At 47.0% G+C, this 16297-nt stretch overlaps 1 long non-coding RNA gene across 1 annotated transcript in view; it reads right to left on the bottom strand.

Annotated features, from left to right (window-relative positions):
- The window catches only part of LOC309856272, a 323350-nt gene that overhangs the window by 185433 nt on the left and 121620 nt on the right, over window positions 1-16297 (bottom strand). Inside the window, exon 3 of the long non-coding RNA XR_014307126.1 lies at window positions 14812-14916. This is a non-coding gene — a long non-coding RNA (uncharacterized lncRNA). The remainder of the gene's footprint in view (window positions 1-14811; window positions 14917-16297) is intronic.

Here is a 16297-nt window from a genome sequence, read left to right as displayed (position 1 = left end):
ATAGAGACCACACAGCCCAAAAAGCTGAACGCATTTACTGACTGTACTTTACAGGAAAAGTTTGCTAACCCCTTGCTTGAAGGTAAGGAACCAGAGACCCAGAGTACAAAGACAGTTTTTCAAGACCACAGAGGCAGGTAAGGTTGGACGCAGGCGCCATGTTTGTTGTTACAGCTTCCTCATAGAGTCATGAGTTCGTCTCTAACATTGACCAAAAAGGTTAACAGTCATCACGTGGTAAGGAACCAGAGACCCAGAGTATGGAGACAGTTTTTCAAGACCACAGAGGCAGGTAAGGTTGGACGCAGGCGCCATGTTTGTTTTTATGGCTTCCTCACAGAGTCATGAGTTCATCTCTAACATTGACCAAAAAGGTTAATGGTCATCAGGTGGTGGTACATTCTCTATCACAAAAGAGCACAGGTGGATGGATTGCTGGCTTTTAGGTGGGGACTATTTCCTCCCAAATGATATCTGGGGCTACGCTTCACTTGCACTATGCCCACCTGCACACCTGCCCACCTCACAAAGTTTTACTTTATTCTCAAGAGGACTCAAAACCCTTACAGTCCAGAGGGTGCACAAGGTTTCTAAGAAAGATGGTATTTTAAGGAGTCTTCAAAAACACCATGTGTGAGAAAGGGGGGGACATCCCAGAGTATAAAGAATGGGAGGTAGTCAACACAGTGGGTTTGAAGGAGCACAAGCAGATGTTTTTCTGGAGTAGAGCAAGAAATGGAACGTCACTTTCTAAATCATTCAGCATCTGACCAATGGATGTGCAATGGCAGGCTGCTAGTGAATTTGAACAGAAGACCCAACTGAGAGCAAATACTTCTCAGTAGATGTTCAATGATAACAAAAAAAAGCAGATGATACCCTATCAAATCCTGGCAAAATATCATCAGAAGTTGAGAAATTTCTCTGACAGAAGAGTAAGGCTTCCCCCCCCCCTTTCCCATGCAACCCACTCCCCTAATATATGCAAAAGTGAAGTCATCTAAATGGCTTGTTGCTTCATTATCCAAAAGTCTTCCTTTGAGTTACATGCAGACTCTACTGTCTGGGATGCAGAGCCCACTCACGTTCAATCTCAGTCCCATCTGCTTTATTTCCCAGTCTTGTCTACATGAGCACAAGGCTTAGAATTCTCATGCATTGTGCCATCACAGAGAATGGACAGCAGGGGTACCCTTGTAAACCCTCTTCCCCCTTAGAAAGAGGTCTTGTAAATGGGCAGAGAACATGAACAGACATTTCTGCAAAGAAGACATCCAGATGGCCAACAGACACATGAAAACGTGCTCCACATCATTCAGCATCAGGGAAATACAAATCAAAACTACAATGAGATATCACCTCACACCAGTCAGAATGGCTAAAATTAACAAGTCAGGAAATGACAGATGCTGGTGAGGATGTGGAGAACGGGGAATCTTCCTACACTGTTGGTGGGAATGCAAGCTGGTGCAGCCACTCTGGAAAACGGCATGGTGGTTCCTCAAAAAGTTGAAAATAGAGCTAACCTACAACCCAGCAATCACACTACTGGGTATTTACTCTAAAGATACAAACATAGTGATCCAAAGGGGCCCATATACCCAAATGTTTATAGCAGCAATGTGCACAATAACCAAACTATGGAAAGAACCTAGATGCCCATCAACAGATGAATGGATCAAGAAGATGTGGTTCATATACACAATGGAATACTATGCAGCCATCAAAAGAAATGAAATCTTGCCATTTGCGACGCCATGGATGGAACTAGAGCGTATCATGCTTAGCAAAATAAGTCAATCAGAGAAAGACAACTACCATATGATCTCTCTGATATAAGGAAGTTGAGAGGCAACATGGGTTTGGGGAGTAGGAAAAGAATCAATGAAACAAGATGGGATTGGGAGGGAGACAAACCATAAGAGACTCTTAATCTCACAAAACAAATGGAGGGTGGCTGGGGGGAGTGGGGAAGGAGAGAGTGGTTGGGTTATGGACATTGGGGAGGGTATGTGCTATGGTGAGTGCTGTGAAGTGTGTAAACCTGGTGATTCACAGACCTGTACCCCTGGGGCAAATATACATTATATGTTTATTAAAAAAATATTTAAAAAAAAGGAAAGAGGTCTTGCTCTACTCCAGAAAAACATCTGCTTGTGCTCCTTCAAACCCACTGTGTTGACTACCTCCCATTCTTTATACTCTGGGATGCCCCCCCCCTTTCTCACACATGGTGTTTTTGAAGACCCCTTAAAATACCATCTTTCTTAGAAACCTTGTGCACCCTCTGGACTGTAAGGGGCTTGAGTCCTCTTGGGAATAAAGTAAAACTTTGTGAAAATCTCTCTCAAGCCATGTCTGACTCTCTACTTCAATGAATAGTCATTGGCTCTCACCCATGAGGCCATCTTCAGGGTGAGAACTGTTTTCTTCACCTTCCTAAATCAACTTTCCCTTACCTTGTTAGAATTGGTATTCAAAAAATTTTTGTAGAATTGGGCCATAAGACTTTAAGAAACTTAATAGATAGTGTTTGTTTGCGTTAGTCAGGGTTCTCCAGAGAAACTAACCTGCTGGGAAATGTACAGGGTGAGGATAGAGGGAAAAAAGAAGGGAAGTGGGAAAGAGATTGATCAATTATAAGGAATTGGCTGACACAATTACAGAGTCTGCGAGTCCTACAATCAACCACATCTACAAGCTGGAGGCCCAGGAGAGACAGTGGTGTAGTGTAGTTCATTCTAAATGTGAAGGCTTGAGAACCGGGGAAGCTGATGCTCCAACTGTGAGTCCAAGGGCAGGAGGCCAATGCCCAGCTCAAACTATTATTCAGAGACAGAGAGAATTTAACTTTTCTTCCTCCTCTTTGATGTATCCCTCTTTTTTAAAAAAAAAAAGATTTTAGTTGACAGAGAGTAGGAGAGACAGCCCGAGCAAGGGGAGGGGGCAGAGGGAGAGACGTAGGCTCCCAGCTAAACAGGAGACAGAGGGCTTGATCCCAGGACCCTGAGATCATGACCTGAGCTGAAGGCAGACACTTAACCGACTGAGCCACCCAGGGACCCACCTTTGAGCTATGCTTGCCTTCAACTGATTGGATGAGGCCCACCCACACTGGGGAGGGCTGTCTGCTTTACTCTGTCTACTGATTCAGTGCTAATTTCATGTCCTACAGCCAAATATCTGGATGCCCTAGCATATTCATCACAGGTAGACACAAATTATATACATACATACATACATACATATATATATATATATGGTCTTTAAATTCTCCCTATCATACAATGCATATGAAAATGACCTGATGTACAGAAGTGTTCTTGGGGTAGGGGTTGGCAGACTTTTCTTGAAAAGGCCAGATAGTAGATGTTTCAGGCTCTGTTGGTCCTTCTTGCAACTACTGTCTCATTGCAAAGTGAAAGCAGCCACAGATAATCTGAGAATAGAGGAGCAAGGCTGTGATCCAAAAGCACGTTTACAAAACCAGGTTACTGGGATGCACTTGGCCTCTAGATCGCGGTTGCCAGGTGCCTGAGAATGCTCACCACAAAGAAATCCTGCACAATCCCTATAAGAGAGAAAGAAATGCACGTCGAGCTCGAGATACCTCGCCGTTTGTTTTCTACCCAGGAAAGAAAGAAAGAAGCAGATGCTAGTTTTCTCACAATAAGACATTTTTTAAAAAATGATTTTGTTTATTTATTGGAGAGTGAGAGAATGAGCAGGGAGAAAAGCGGAGCACGGACCCCACAGAGCATGGACCCTGACACCGGGGTGGATCCCAGGACCCCGAGATCATGACCTGAGACAAAGGCAGATGCTTATCCTACTGAACCACCCCGATGGACCATGGCATTTCTTAAAACACGTTCTTCTCAATGGCTTACGGACCGACAGCAAAGTCATTTCCCTTTTGCTGGCTTTTCTTTGCTCGTTCCTGTGTACAGGTCCTGAATCCCTAGTGTTCTCTACGGCTTACGTCTATAGAAATCAGTTTAACTGAGTTCAGAAAATGTGTGGGCTTGGGTGGTAATTCTTCTTTTGACTCTATTAAGTGGGGAAAAACAATCTGTCCTCATTTTTCTAAAAATGGTTCTTTTAATGAATTCATGAATCTTGCAGAGACGTGAAAGCGTACGGCACCTCTGGTTTAAGGGTTCCAGACAGCCAGTATCCCATCTAGGAACTCGTTTGAACAGACTGGAAACACAACAGCAAAAGCCATTTTTCATCCGTTCAATATCGGGACCCATTTCGTGTTTGACCTCGGAAGTGCGCACGCGTTCCACTTCTTGACTAGTTCACACCGGGTTACAAATGACATTGATATTTCCAGCCATTTCCAGCAAAACAAATTTGAGTGTGGCTTGTGAGACTTTCAGTGAAATACAGAGAGAAAAAAAAAAAAAAGAAGAAGAAAGAAAGAAAAGAAAAGTTCATTGATGGGACAAAGAGCGCTGTTGACTTTCTCTGTGCGAGTTCATGAACTTTCTTTCCTGTTTGGGTAGTTTTATTATTTATAGAAATTGAGTCATCTCAAGAGGGATTTCAAAAACACATATTAAACTTTTTTCCTTGGGGGTTCATTGGGCACAGATTTGGTAGAAAAGCCCGCAGTGATCGGAGGTAAGTGGAAAGTTGAGAATGTCTCAGGAACGTGGACGGTAGTGGGGTGCTAGCTCATCTTCCCAGCTTACCTTGATGGTAGGGCTGAAACCTCTGGGTCTTCCAAGGGTCTTCCAAAGCCATGTGGTGCAGATATCCTGCCCCTTTGCCTGCACTTTCCCTTGTTTTAAGACTCACGCTTTAGTGCAGTCTGCGGTTTCTGTCTGGGTTCTGTGTATGGTTTCTCACTCGGCGTCTCTGGGTATGGACCCTGAGGGTCCTTCTTGACATTTTTACCAAATTTGAGGTGGTTTCTGAAGCTTTACTTTGCATGGAGCAAGTGCAGAAGATTTCAAAAACGGTCCTAGAGCATCGTTATCCTTGTGGAAGACGAGTGTCCCTCAGAACGGTCAAGGGTTCCTTTAAAAGGAACTCCGTTTTCCAAACGGTTTGGGACAGGATTACAACGCCCGTGGACGGCTGTCCCATCCGGGAGCTCCTCAAACGCTCAGAGGTGGAGAAGCCTGTGAATGAGGGTCGCATCCCTCCAACCAGCATTTTCCCGGATGCACTGGGCAGCAGATACCCTCCGTCTCGGGAAAAGTCATACCGACCCTACACACGTTGCAGTGCATGAGCTATGATGTTAGAAGAGCTGCATGATTTTGGGAAAAGCCACATTACATTCTGGAGGCCCAGGGTTGGGGCTGGAGAGACCCCATTTCTGACAAGCTCCCGGAGGGGCTGATGCAGCTGATCCGTGGACACTGAGAAGCAAAGAGACGGGGACCACCCACGAAAGTTGCAGCTCTGTCTTCCCCGGCTTCCCTTCCTCCTCCGTTTGCACCAAACGGTGTTGCCCATCCTTAATTACTGTTGTTAAAAAGTCGATAAAAGACCCCAGAACAATGAACTCAGAATCTCTAGGGCCGTGTCTGGACATTTTTTTTTTTTTTTCCTAAATCAGGAGTAACACTCACAGAACCTAAAATTATTAACCGTTTAAAAACGCGGAACCTAGTAGCTTCTAGCACATTCCCAAGCATGAGCTTGACGTCATTTCTGCACATTTCATGTCTCCCAAAGAAACTCTGTACCCATGCGGTGGTCACTGCCCCGTGGCCCCCTGACCTCACCTCCCTCCCAGCAACCAATGAAACCACTTTCCGTCTCTTGGCATCTTCCTATTCTGGACATCGGATATGCACCGAGTCATGCAACGTGTGGTCTTTTGTGTCTGGCTCTGTTCGCTCAGCCTGACGCTCTCGAGGGGTCAGCCACACTGTAGCAGGTGTCCCGAGGCCACCGCTTTTTAGGACCCAGGACGGCTGTACGGTAGAGCTGGACCACGTCTTCTGGATCCGTGAATCTGTGGATGGACGTACAGGCTGTCTTTGCCTTTTGTCGACCGTGACTAGCGTGGCTATGAACGTTGGCGGGAATAGCGCTGTCTGAACACCTGTGACATTTTTTTTTTTAGATGGATACTGAGGTGGGGAACTAGGGGACCATCGGCTAAGTGCATTTTTTAATTTATTGAAGAAATGGCCAGCTGTTTTTGACACTGCCTGTACCACGTCCTGTTGTCTCTGGACACTATCTTTTTCAAAGTTCCCCACTGAGTTCTGTCCCCACCCAGTGGGGACAAAGACGGTCCTACAAGGAAGGGTGCCTCCGTTAAGAGTCCTGCTACATATTTCTTTTAATTTAGCGGGGTCCCTGGGTCGTATCAGCATTAGCTGGGAACTTGATAGAAGTGTCACATCTTGCTCCCCATCGGAGACCTACTTAAGGTGGTGAGGGGATGTCCCCATTTTAAGCAAGTGCTCTGGAGGACTTTACAGCCTGAGGACCGATGCCGTCCATGTAATTTTATCACTTGCGATGGGTTCACTGACTTCTACGTCATGTCCATGTTCCCACGTCACGAATCATTGTTTGAAAGTACAACAAAATGCCTGCGCATATGGTATGAAAACAAAACAAGCCCGTTTTGCATCTGACTGTTCCTTTTAGCTGAGGGGACAACATTTGGCCCTTCCCATTTTTTTTTTTCCTAATATAAATAGTATTCAGTGAATATTCTTGACAATAAATATTTTCCAACACGTCTGAATATTTCCATTGGTTCCGTTTTGAATTATAATTAGCAGATGACAGACCGGACCGTTTCCTCCTTTAGAGGGGTTGGTTAATTCACTGGGTCCACGTTCTCTCTGTGCCTGGACAACGGATACTTTCATACGTCCCGAATGAGGAAGATGATACGGAATATGGGTGATGTCTAGGACATCACTGCTGGGTTGCCAATGACGTGTTGATTTATTTCCCAAATCAGGGGGAAATAAACATACAGCCGTATTTATGCTCTAATTTTCCAGTTTCCCTCTGTTTTTTTTCCCCCCCCAGTATTTAAGATGCTCTGGCCAACTGTGGAATTTCTCAGTCTCCGTGGCTTCTCCGTCTACAACTAAGAGAGCTCACAGAGCTGTTCAAAATCATCACGTATTTTCCGTACACTGTCCACTGCTTGGAGAAGTTCACTCCCAGAGGTTGCGCCGCCCAGGAAATATCCTCATTGCATTCGAGCTGAGGCCTTCCGAAGCCTGCCCAAAGCGGGTTTTTTGGCTCTGAATTCTCAAGGGGCCAAAAAAAATCCTTATTCTTTGCATGTGCACAGTTCTGTGCCCGTTGGAACCCACGACTCCAATTCCTGGGTGTCTGTTCCCCTCATGCAGGATTTGTAAACGAATACTATTTTTTAAATTTTATTATTATTTATTTATTATTACTATGTTTATTATTATATTATTATGATTACTATTACTAAATTATTACTATTATTAAATTATTCCTAGATTATATTCTGCTTGCTAAAAATAAAAGGCAGGAATGAGGGACATGCAGGACCCTTCTGTGACCGGGTTTGGGAATATTTATCATTGCTTATATGATTCTTCATCTTTTTTTTTTTTTTTAAGATTTTATTTATTTATTTGACAGAGAGAGATCACAAGTAGGCAGAGAGGCAGGCAGAGAGAGAGGAGGAAGCAGGCTCCTCGCTGAGTAGGGAGCCCGATGCGGGGCTCGATCCCAGGACCCTGGGATCATGACCTGAGCCGAAGGCAGAGGTTTAACCCACTGAGCCACCCAGGTGTCCCTTGTTGTTGTTGTTTTTTTTTTTTTAAGTTATTTATTTGAGAGAGAGAGTGTGGGCATGATGGAGGGGAGAGGCAGAGGGAGAGAACCTCACGCAAGACTCTGTGCAGAGCGTGGCGTCCAACATAGGGCTCGATCCCACAACCCTGAGATGATGACCTGAGCCAAAATCAAGAGTCGGAGGCTTCACCGAATGAGCCCCCCAGGTGTCCCTGGTGTGCTGGTTTCTATACACGGCCATGTCGGTCTGGCATTGGTTTGAACAGTCAGAAAGCGCAAACAAAGAAAAACGTGGGAAGAAGCAGCCCCACAAACACAGAACAGTTGAACTCAATCAAGTCTAGTGGACGCGGAAAGCCCTTCTTGTCTTGACCGTAGTGTGACTTCAAGTACACAGATGTCATAAAACCAAGCAACCTTCCTCGTGTCAGATGATAAGAAGCAAGAACCCAAATCCAGTTCCCGGCTTAGCATAAGACATAGGGTTGGAAGACATCCCCGGAATGAGGAGGAATACAGCCCTGCCACATCTTCCCTGATAACAAAAAATATGAATGATTCCTCCCCCCCTTTTTTTTTTGGTCCCGGATGCAGCATTAAGGGGAAATTTTGGTATTTTGGGTCCGCATATTTGCTTCCAAGACGTTTCACTGTCTATGCTGTGCTTTTTCTCTAATATTCGTCTTTCCAGAGGTCACCTAAAATCCTTTTTACAGAAGAGGCAACAGAGAGACAGAAGAGCAGAAAGGGGCAAGCCAAGGGGATACAGTCTGCTTTGTCTCGTCCAAGCCTCCCTAGCATGGTTCCTGTTTCACTGGAAACTATGACAGCAAAGCCAAAATAAGTAACACTGTCCATTTCCACGCGCTGCCTCGAACCAGCCTCGGCTGCGTCTCTAAATGAGGACATTCCTCGACCTGGAGAGGTAGGAGCAGCACAAGCAGCCTATAGGGAAGCTTTAACAGCTTTAAAGATGCCTGCCCCCTCCTCCCCAGCCCCTGCAGCATTAATGCCACTTCTTGCAGAAAAAAAAAAAAAAAAAGAGAGATGCATTTTGAAAAGGCGGATTGTGGAGCAGATCAGAGCGGGTCTTGGCATGTTTTCATGAGCCCAGACCAGAAGGCCTGGGATCTGCGAAAAACAGAGCGCTTTGGACCACTTAGGGAAGCAGACCGGGGCGCCCGTCTGCTTGTTCCCTTTTTCTGCTTCTCGCTGAAATGGGCGCCATCCCCAAAGTTCCCAAGGGAGGAGTTGCTAAAGGGGCAGTGCAAAACCTGAAGACAGCTTGAACCTGCAGCAGAACCCAGGCTCCCGGGGCAAAGAGCGTCATCTCTGTTTCCCGGTGGGGCAGCTAAGCCCAAGGGGAGGCCCCCGTAGCTTTGAGTTCCAGCAAGTCTCTGGACAACCCTTCCTCCCTCAGCCTGTCACTGCAAAGAGACTTGTTTTCCGGAGTTGAAAAGCTCTCCCTGTCCACCTGAGCATGTCCCTCCTCCTGGAAGGAACATGCAGACTCCGGGCTTGCTGCAAGGGACAGGAGGTGTGATTCAACCCTCTTGGGACGCGTCTGCTTTGGTAAATGTCAGAAGCCGGGAGCGGAGCGTCCTTTGCAGGTGGAGAGCTGAAGGAAGCTCTTCAAGGGTGAGCAGCCCAGCCCAGCAGCCGGAGGGCTTTCCAAGGAGGCAGGGGACAACCCCGCCGCCCCCGACCCAATGCTGCCTCTCCTGGGTTTTAGACTTGGAGTGAGGGAGAAGGGAAAAAAAAAAAAATCAAGGGGCTTTCCGGCAGCGCCGACAAATGCAGGGTTAAATAGGAACCGAGGTGTTGGTTGGAACGCCCGAAGCCTTTCTTTCTTTCCTGTTCCCCCACTTTCTGTTTGCTGCAGCCTGAGAAAGACGTATTTGTACTACAGACAGGGTTCATTGTGAGGGGCAGGTCAGGAATGCGGGGTGGGGGGTGGGGTGCCTGCCACAGAATGAATTCGCTCTCTCAATACCACGCTGGAAAACCACTTCAAGCCAGAGCGTGGCACACGGACTCCACCGGGGTTCAGGTCTCCCAAGCAGCCATGAGACCGGGCTTTGTGGCCGCCGCTCATTATGGGCTAATTTTAGGACCGGCGGCGGCGCTGAGCACGGAAAGATCAGGAAGAGGGGACGGCGGTGCGCCCAACAACGGGGCTCATTGAGGACGCCGGGCTCTCTCCAAGCCCGTTTCCCAGGCTCTAGAACGGCCCTTCTGAGTCACTCAGTAATTTAGTATTTACCGTCCGCATGAATGTTGGGCATCTCAGCTATGCTGAGCATGTGCTCGGCAGAGGGAATGGAAGCAAAGCTTCAGCGCCACCGGAGAGAAAGACAAAGAACTCGGGGACAGTCCCTCCCTGCCCTTGGTGTCAGCCGAGAAGACTCAGGTGAGGACGACGCCGGCAAGGAGCCCGCGGCTGAGAATCTGGTGTGCGAAGCAGTCAGCTCTCCAAAGGGCTATTTAGGGCACAGAGAGGAGCATCGGGGGCACACCTCTGGTCCTTTTCTGGTGGACACCCACGGAGTCTGTCAGCCAGGGGGCTTTCATCATGGTCCATTGTTCCGTTGGCTCACTTCCACGTTCTCGCACTTCCCGCCAGAATACAAAGCTCAGATCTCCAGCCTTTGAGCTGCCCTCGGACCAGACCTAGTGCCCGTGGCTGACCTGCAGCCTCCCCTACTCAACTTCAAGGCTTTGTAGCTTCTGACTCTCGCCATGGCGGTGCCGTGAGATCAGGGGAAAGAAAAGGCCCCGTCTTCGTGCTCTGTAGCGTGTTCTTGTACTGGGGCAGCTCCTTTGATGGATGAACAAATGCAACCCCCACCCCTTCTCAAGTGTCTCATCTCAGGAGGTTGTGCCTACCTGCCAAAGGTGTGCAGAGCCGAGACAACAGCAACAGCGAAAGTCCAAGTAGGAGGGAGGGAAAGCTTATCACATCACCCGTGGGAGGAAATAGCCATCGGTCAGCCTCTCGGTGCACGCATGCACACACACACCATATCCCGCTAGGAGGGAAGGAAGCATGTGGGCGTGACCCACTGGAGAAGGTATCCTTCATCATCCAACTTTTATGGGCCTGCCATCGCATGGTGTCTGGGGAATACAGGTTGGTTGTTTGCTCGAGAGATGTGTATCCCTCCAAGAGGCTGTGGGTCACCGACTTTGGGATGTGTTGCGTTCCTTGGGATGCCCCTGCCTGGAGAATTTCCCCCAGATGCTATTGTTCTGCAAGTTCGAGAGAGGAAGGCATTGATACGCAGAGAGGAAAAAGTTCCTTTCTCTCTGAATCCCCCTTGAGCTTAAAGGGTTGGTCTCTGTGCCGCCTTCATTTTGTGGGAGGAACAGACACTACCTGTCACAGATGGGCCTCGAGTCTCTCTCTGGGGCCTGAGAGACATTAATTCTCATCTCAACATGTCATTGCCTCTTTCAGAAAGTTCCAGGGGAAATTATCCTAGGGAAGTGGTCTCAAGTGGGGGATATTTGGTCATGATGGGGAATATCTCTGGTTTTCCGAATGGCTGCTATCTTGGGGGTAGAAGCCAGGAATGCCTCCAAACATCTTGCAATGCACAGACAATCCTCCCATTCAAAGAATCACTTGACCCCAAATGTTGGTTCTTCTGAATGTGTCACACAGGCTCTTGGATCCCATAAAACCACAGACCGTCAGAACCACCCAAGACGAAACACAGGCTCTCCTGGGTGTCAGTCGTGTGCAGGTCATTCCTGGATGGAAGTGGCTGGGTCCCTGCCCAGCAGGGAAATCCAAGAGCCTGGAGCTCCTTCTCCATTTTCCCTTCTGAGGGAAAACCCCACCTGAGCCAGTAGGACAGTGCGTCTGAGCCCTGAGCCATTTTAAAACCTGTCTGACATTCCCAACAAGAATGAGAAACCATGGTAATGGCGTCCACCTTGGGTCTAGCCATTTCCAGGCATATCAGAGTCTAAAGTCCACAGCCTGGTCATCGATAAGAGTGTTGCTGGAAAGAAAAAGGCAAAAATGTCCTCCCTGCTCTGTGTTGTGAGAAGACCAGGTCTGGTAGTTTCACTGGGAAATCTGAGTTTCCCATATCAAATCAGGAAATTTCTGGAGGATGCTTCTGCACAAAGAATGGGCCCCACGCCGTCCCTCAGAAAATCAGGAGAAGAGGGAGTTTGCGAGTGGGACCTTGTGTGAGCTCCGGGAATTGGTGCAAGCTTCACACTCCGCAGGCAATCATCGGGCAGGGCATGTCGGCGGTGAGCGAGGAAGCAATGAATGGGTTTCTGAGATACGGAGCATTGGAGATGGCTGCACGTTTCTGTTGAGGAGTCAGGAATGGAGGGTCTGGGTTTTCACATAGTGTAGGTGCCCTGAGGGTTAGACTTCACAAAAACATCCCCGTAATCATCCTCGAGCAAGTGGATGGTGTAGACTCTGTTCCACTCTGCCCGTGGCATGCCACTCATGGGCTGTCGTGGGAAGAGGTTCTTACGTCATTTGGGTTTGATGCTGCGTATGAGCAAGGTGGTCAGTACTGGACAGGGTCCCCGAGGTCAGGGCTGGCCTCCTTCTCCTCCTAGAATCAGACTGCATTCCTGGGATGCTGCAGGGAATGGACTGATTTGGTCTGAGAGGACCCAGATACTAAGAAGAGGGGTGCACAGGTTGGCTTCTCCATTTCCTCTGCATACACCGCCCTCATTACCCCGACATCTCAGAACCTTGTTTTTGTCAAGCCAGTGCCTAATCTCCACACACATGAGCATGAATGTGCCGTCTGTGTAGGCATGCCTGTCATTTCTGACCACGTTGGAGAACGTGTCTGTGAGACACCTGCCAGGAGATCTATGCCAGGGCGGGCAGGAGACACGGAAACAGATGCCCACCAAGAATCAGACGCAGCATTGAACGCAGGGCTCAAAACCTGAGTGCTGGCTCCAGTGTCTCCCACGACCACTAGCCACAGCCCCGGCGTCTCCCCACCACCCTGTACTTCCCACATATGCCATGAAAAACTCAACTGAACCCCTTCTCAGAGATGTCTGCCATCCCACCGGCTGCCGTCCTCTCTTCCACCAACCTGAACGTATTACCAAAGAGTAATTCGTTATTCTGAAATGACGGGATGGACTGGAAGTGTTACTCGTTTGATTAGATTTCATCAGTGCTGCCCCCAAAATGGGTTTTCTCCTTAGACTCCATATTGGCTAATTTTAGACACGGTCCTTTCTCTACAGGTACCTGTTGAGATGTTAAGTCACTAAAGTAAGTTACTAAATCATTTGGTTGTGTTCCCTGTGGTTTTACTTTGCTTTTCTTTTAAAATTCCTCTACCCAGCAGATAGCTTTACCTATGGGTGAGAAAATCCATTAGCGGATTTCCTATAACCCAGGAACGTGTTTGCGAGACATTCGCCGTTGCCATATTTGAGCATTCCTCTACCAATTATATTTCTCTTGTTGATGTTCTCCGTTTTCATGGAAACTGATACTTCCTCCACCTTCACTGCATTATCTCCTGGGAGGGCGTCCTGACCTCCCATGGATCTGGTAGGTTTGAGACTCCTTCCCATGTAACCAGTAACCCCTGGGTAACTTTTCTGTCTGGAACATTTCCCTTTCATTTCTTAATGTTATAAACGTGTGGTTTAACTTTGTCTTAGCTTGACGTAAGAAATGAGCAACATACCAACATACCAAACGCTTGAACCGTACTTTCATCACAGCTGCCCCCTCCACACACACCAATTAAAAACCCTAATAAGTTCATAAGGATGATATGTAGTACAGAAGGACAAACCGGGCAGCACCTCTGATAAATGCATGCCAGGCACTTGGAGATTTGCAAGGCTCCCTGCCCACCATATGTGTCTATCTTTCAAGCGAGAGAGCCTCTTTCTTTTTTCCCTCCATGCACATTCTGGTGATGTAAACACAACGTGCCTTGCTCAAGTCCTTCAGGCAATGTTCAGGGTCCTCTAAATCTCTTCTATTTAATGTCTGAACCATGACAGAATCATAACCACAAATACTCAGTCCACTGCTCTCCCCCTTTCTAAGACCCCATATCAGTTATGGTATTGTTCCTTGTTGGCTCACACCAGTGTCAACTCAATGCCATATCACGTTCCACTCACTTCCTCAATACCTGTGCATCAACCTTCTACCATGTGCCCAACCGAAGGCTCCACCCAGGCACACAGCAGCAGGGACAGAGACATAGTAGCTGCCCAGCCCTTAGAGTGCAAAATGTTAATGCAGAAATGGACCTCAGGCAGAGACACACACAAGGTGTTCATTTGTCCAGATCATGAGTTCCACTTCAAGAAGAGGAACATCTGTATAAGACAGGGTAACAGTGTTCTAGAGATCTCAACTTCTCTGGGTGAAATTCCAAGCAGTGTCTCGAAAGAAGGAAGACAACAAAACACAGAGAGAGAGGAAAAACTAAAAAGGCTAGACCAAGACATCCTTTGGATGAATCATTTCTATCACTGTGTATAGGGTCTTGGCAATAGCATCTCCCCTTCCGTTCACAAAAGTCATAGTGGAGATCTGAGGTCCTCCAAACATTCCTGATGCTTTGAGTTTCTCTACATACGGAGCTCCGAGTGGACGGAGACTACGCTGCACTTTTCTGCACGCCAGAGTAAAGCATCCAATGTATTCTCAAAATTAGGCATTTCTCTCCAGCCCATCTGGGCGTCCTTGGCGTCCCCTTATCTGCAGGACACACTCAATATATCCATCTAATACCTGGGTCTTGTTCCTCAGGATCTCATAAAATATCCTCACCACCTCCTCAATCTTATTAGGTAGAAAGATACTCATTATATTCCTTTAAAAATGCAGGTCTTTTGTTTTTTTTTCAACGTTCTCCTCCGGCCCATGATGGAGAACATCTCCAGCAGATTCCCCACTTCTGTCTTAAGCATCCTCTCCGCACGCGACCCACCCCCAGAAGGTTGATTTACGCCAGAAGATGATAACAGCAGCTGGTCTGCATGGCTCCGGCCAAATTTCACGGGGCTTACCTGATTTATGTGACTTCACCTCGGTGACAGACCTCAGACATGATTTGATGGCTGCTCAAACATCCATTCGAGAATCAAGCAACACGGAGTCAGCATTGGGAATACCTAAAATAAAACAGAATGTCAGTCATGATGAGAGAACAGAAAACCGCTTGCTCTGGCCTCCAACCTTGGACCAGTTGTTGAATATGAACATGAGAGGCCTGTGTGTCTGATTTTTGTAGCTGTGAGTGCTGGTACAGATCATGGCGTTTTGACCTCTTTATTGAGGCAGACACCTGGGGAAAAAAGAGAAAGACTGTGTCATCGTTAGAGAGAATTTCCCTGTTGCGTGGTCTCTTATTATCCTATTGTGTTTTGCCTTTTGTGCTGTGGAATACTGATTTTTTTTTTTAATTCTGTAGCATGACTGCTGAAACCAATCCAATGGATATAACTGGACAGGAGCAGAAGACGCCACCCGAAAATACGGCACTTGAGTATGTTGACGATGGTGAGCTCTGGCCAGTTGAAAACCAGCAGAGGGAGGGATGGGCTTTCCTTGAACCTTCTCCACGTGCTTAAACACACATCCTCCAGAAGGCACTCAACAGCCGTCAGCACCCTCCACAGAAGTGTCATCAACCACAAAGATGGTTTCCTGTCACAGGAGACATGAGATATTTCTTTCCTCAAATCATTCATTCTCTCTGCCTACATCCCACTTCCCTTCTTCAGATTCTAAACCCTAAAGCCAGGTCTTTGAGTTCTCCATTTTTCCTGCATACCCCCCATGCATACAGGAGATAGACATGTTCACAAACGTGGTCTGTTTTTCTCTTGTTAACCTGCCGTTTATGACTGGGTTCTCAGAAGAGAAGGGTAGAAGGAAAATTGTTTTTCTTCCACCACACAATCCTTTATGTAACTGTAGGTAATTATTTTTCCATGGAACTCTTTTACACAGTTTCCTAGTGTTTGTAACATAACAACCTCAGTCCAAAAATGAAAACATAATTTCTTACTTGCTGAAGATGGAACAGTATGGCCATTAATGACTTTCTTTTAAGTTGTCTTTGATACTTGATATCAGTGGTCTTTTTTTTTTTAAGATTTTATTTATTTATTTGACAAGTAGGCAGAGAGGCAGGCAGAGGGAGAGGGGAAAGCTGGCTCCCTGCTGAGCAGAGAGCCCAATGCAGGGCTCCATCCCAGGACCCTGAAACCGTGACACAAGCCAAAGGCAGAAGCTTAACCCACTGAGCCACCTAGACACCCCATGAATGGTCTTTGATACTTGAATTTAATATTCATTTATTAAATTGTTTACACTTATTTTAATCATTAGACTCAAGGACTATCTTTATAGTTACCACCAAAAGCTTGGGCAAAGATATATTTGTGAATCTTGAAGCAGATCAATGTTTTCTTAACACTTTGACTACTACGCTTTTGATCCTAAAGCCTGTGCTTGTTACAGAAATAAGACCTACTTTGTATATAACCT

The sequence above is a fragment of the Mustela nivalis genome (genome assembly GCF_964662115.1).
Source record: "Mustela nivalis genome assembly, chromosome: X".
Lineage (NCBI taxonomy): Eukaryota > Metazoa > Chordata > Mammalia > Carnivora > Mustelidae > Mustela > Mustela nivalis.
This window is presented reverse-complemented; position numbering and strand designations above follow the sequence as displayed.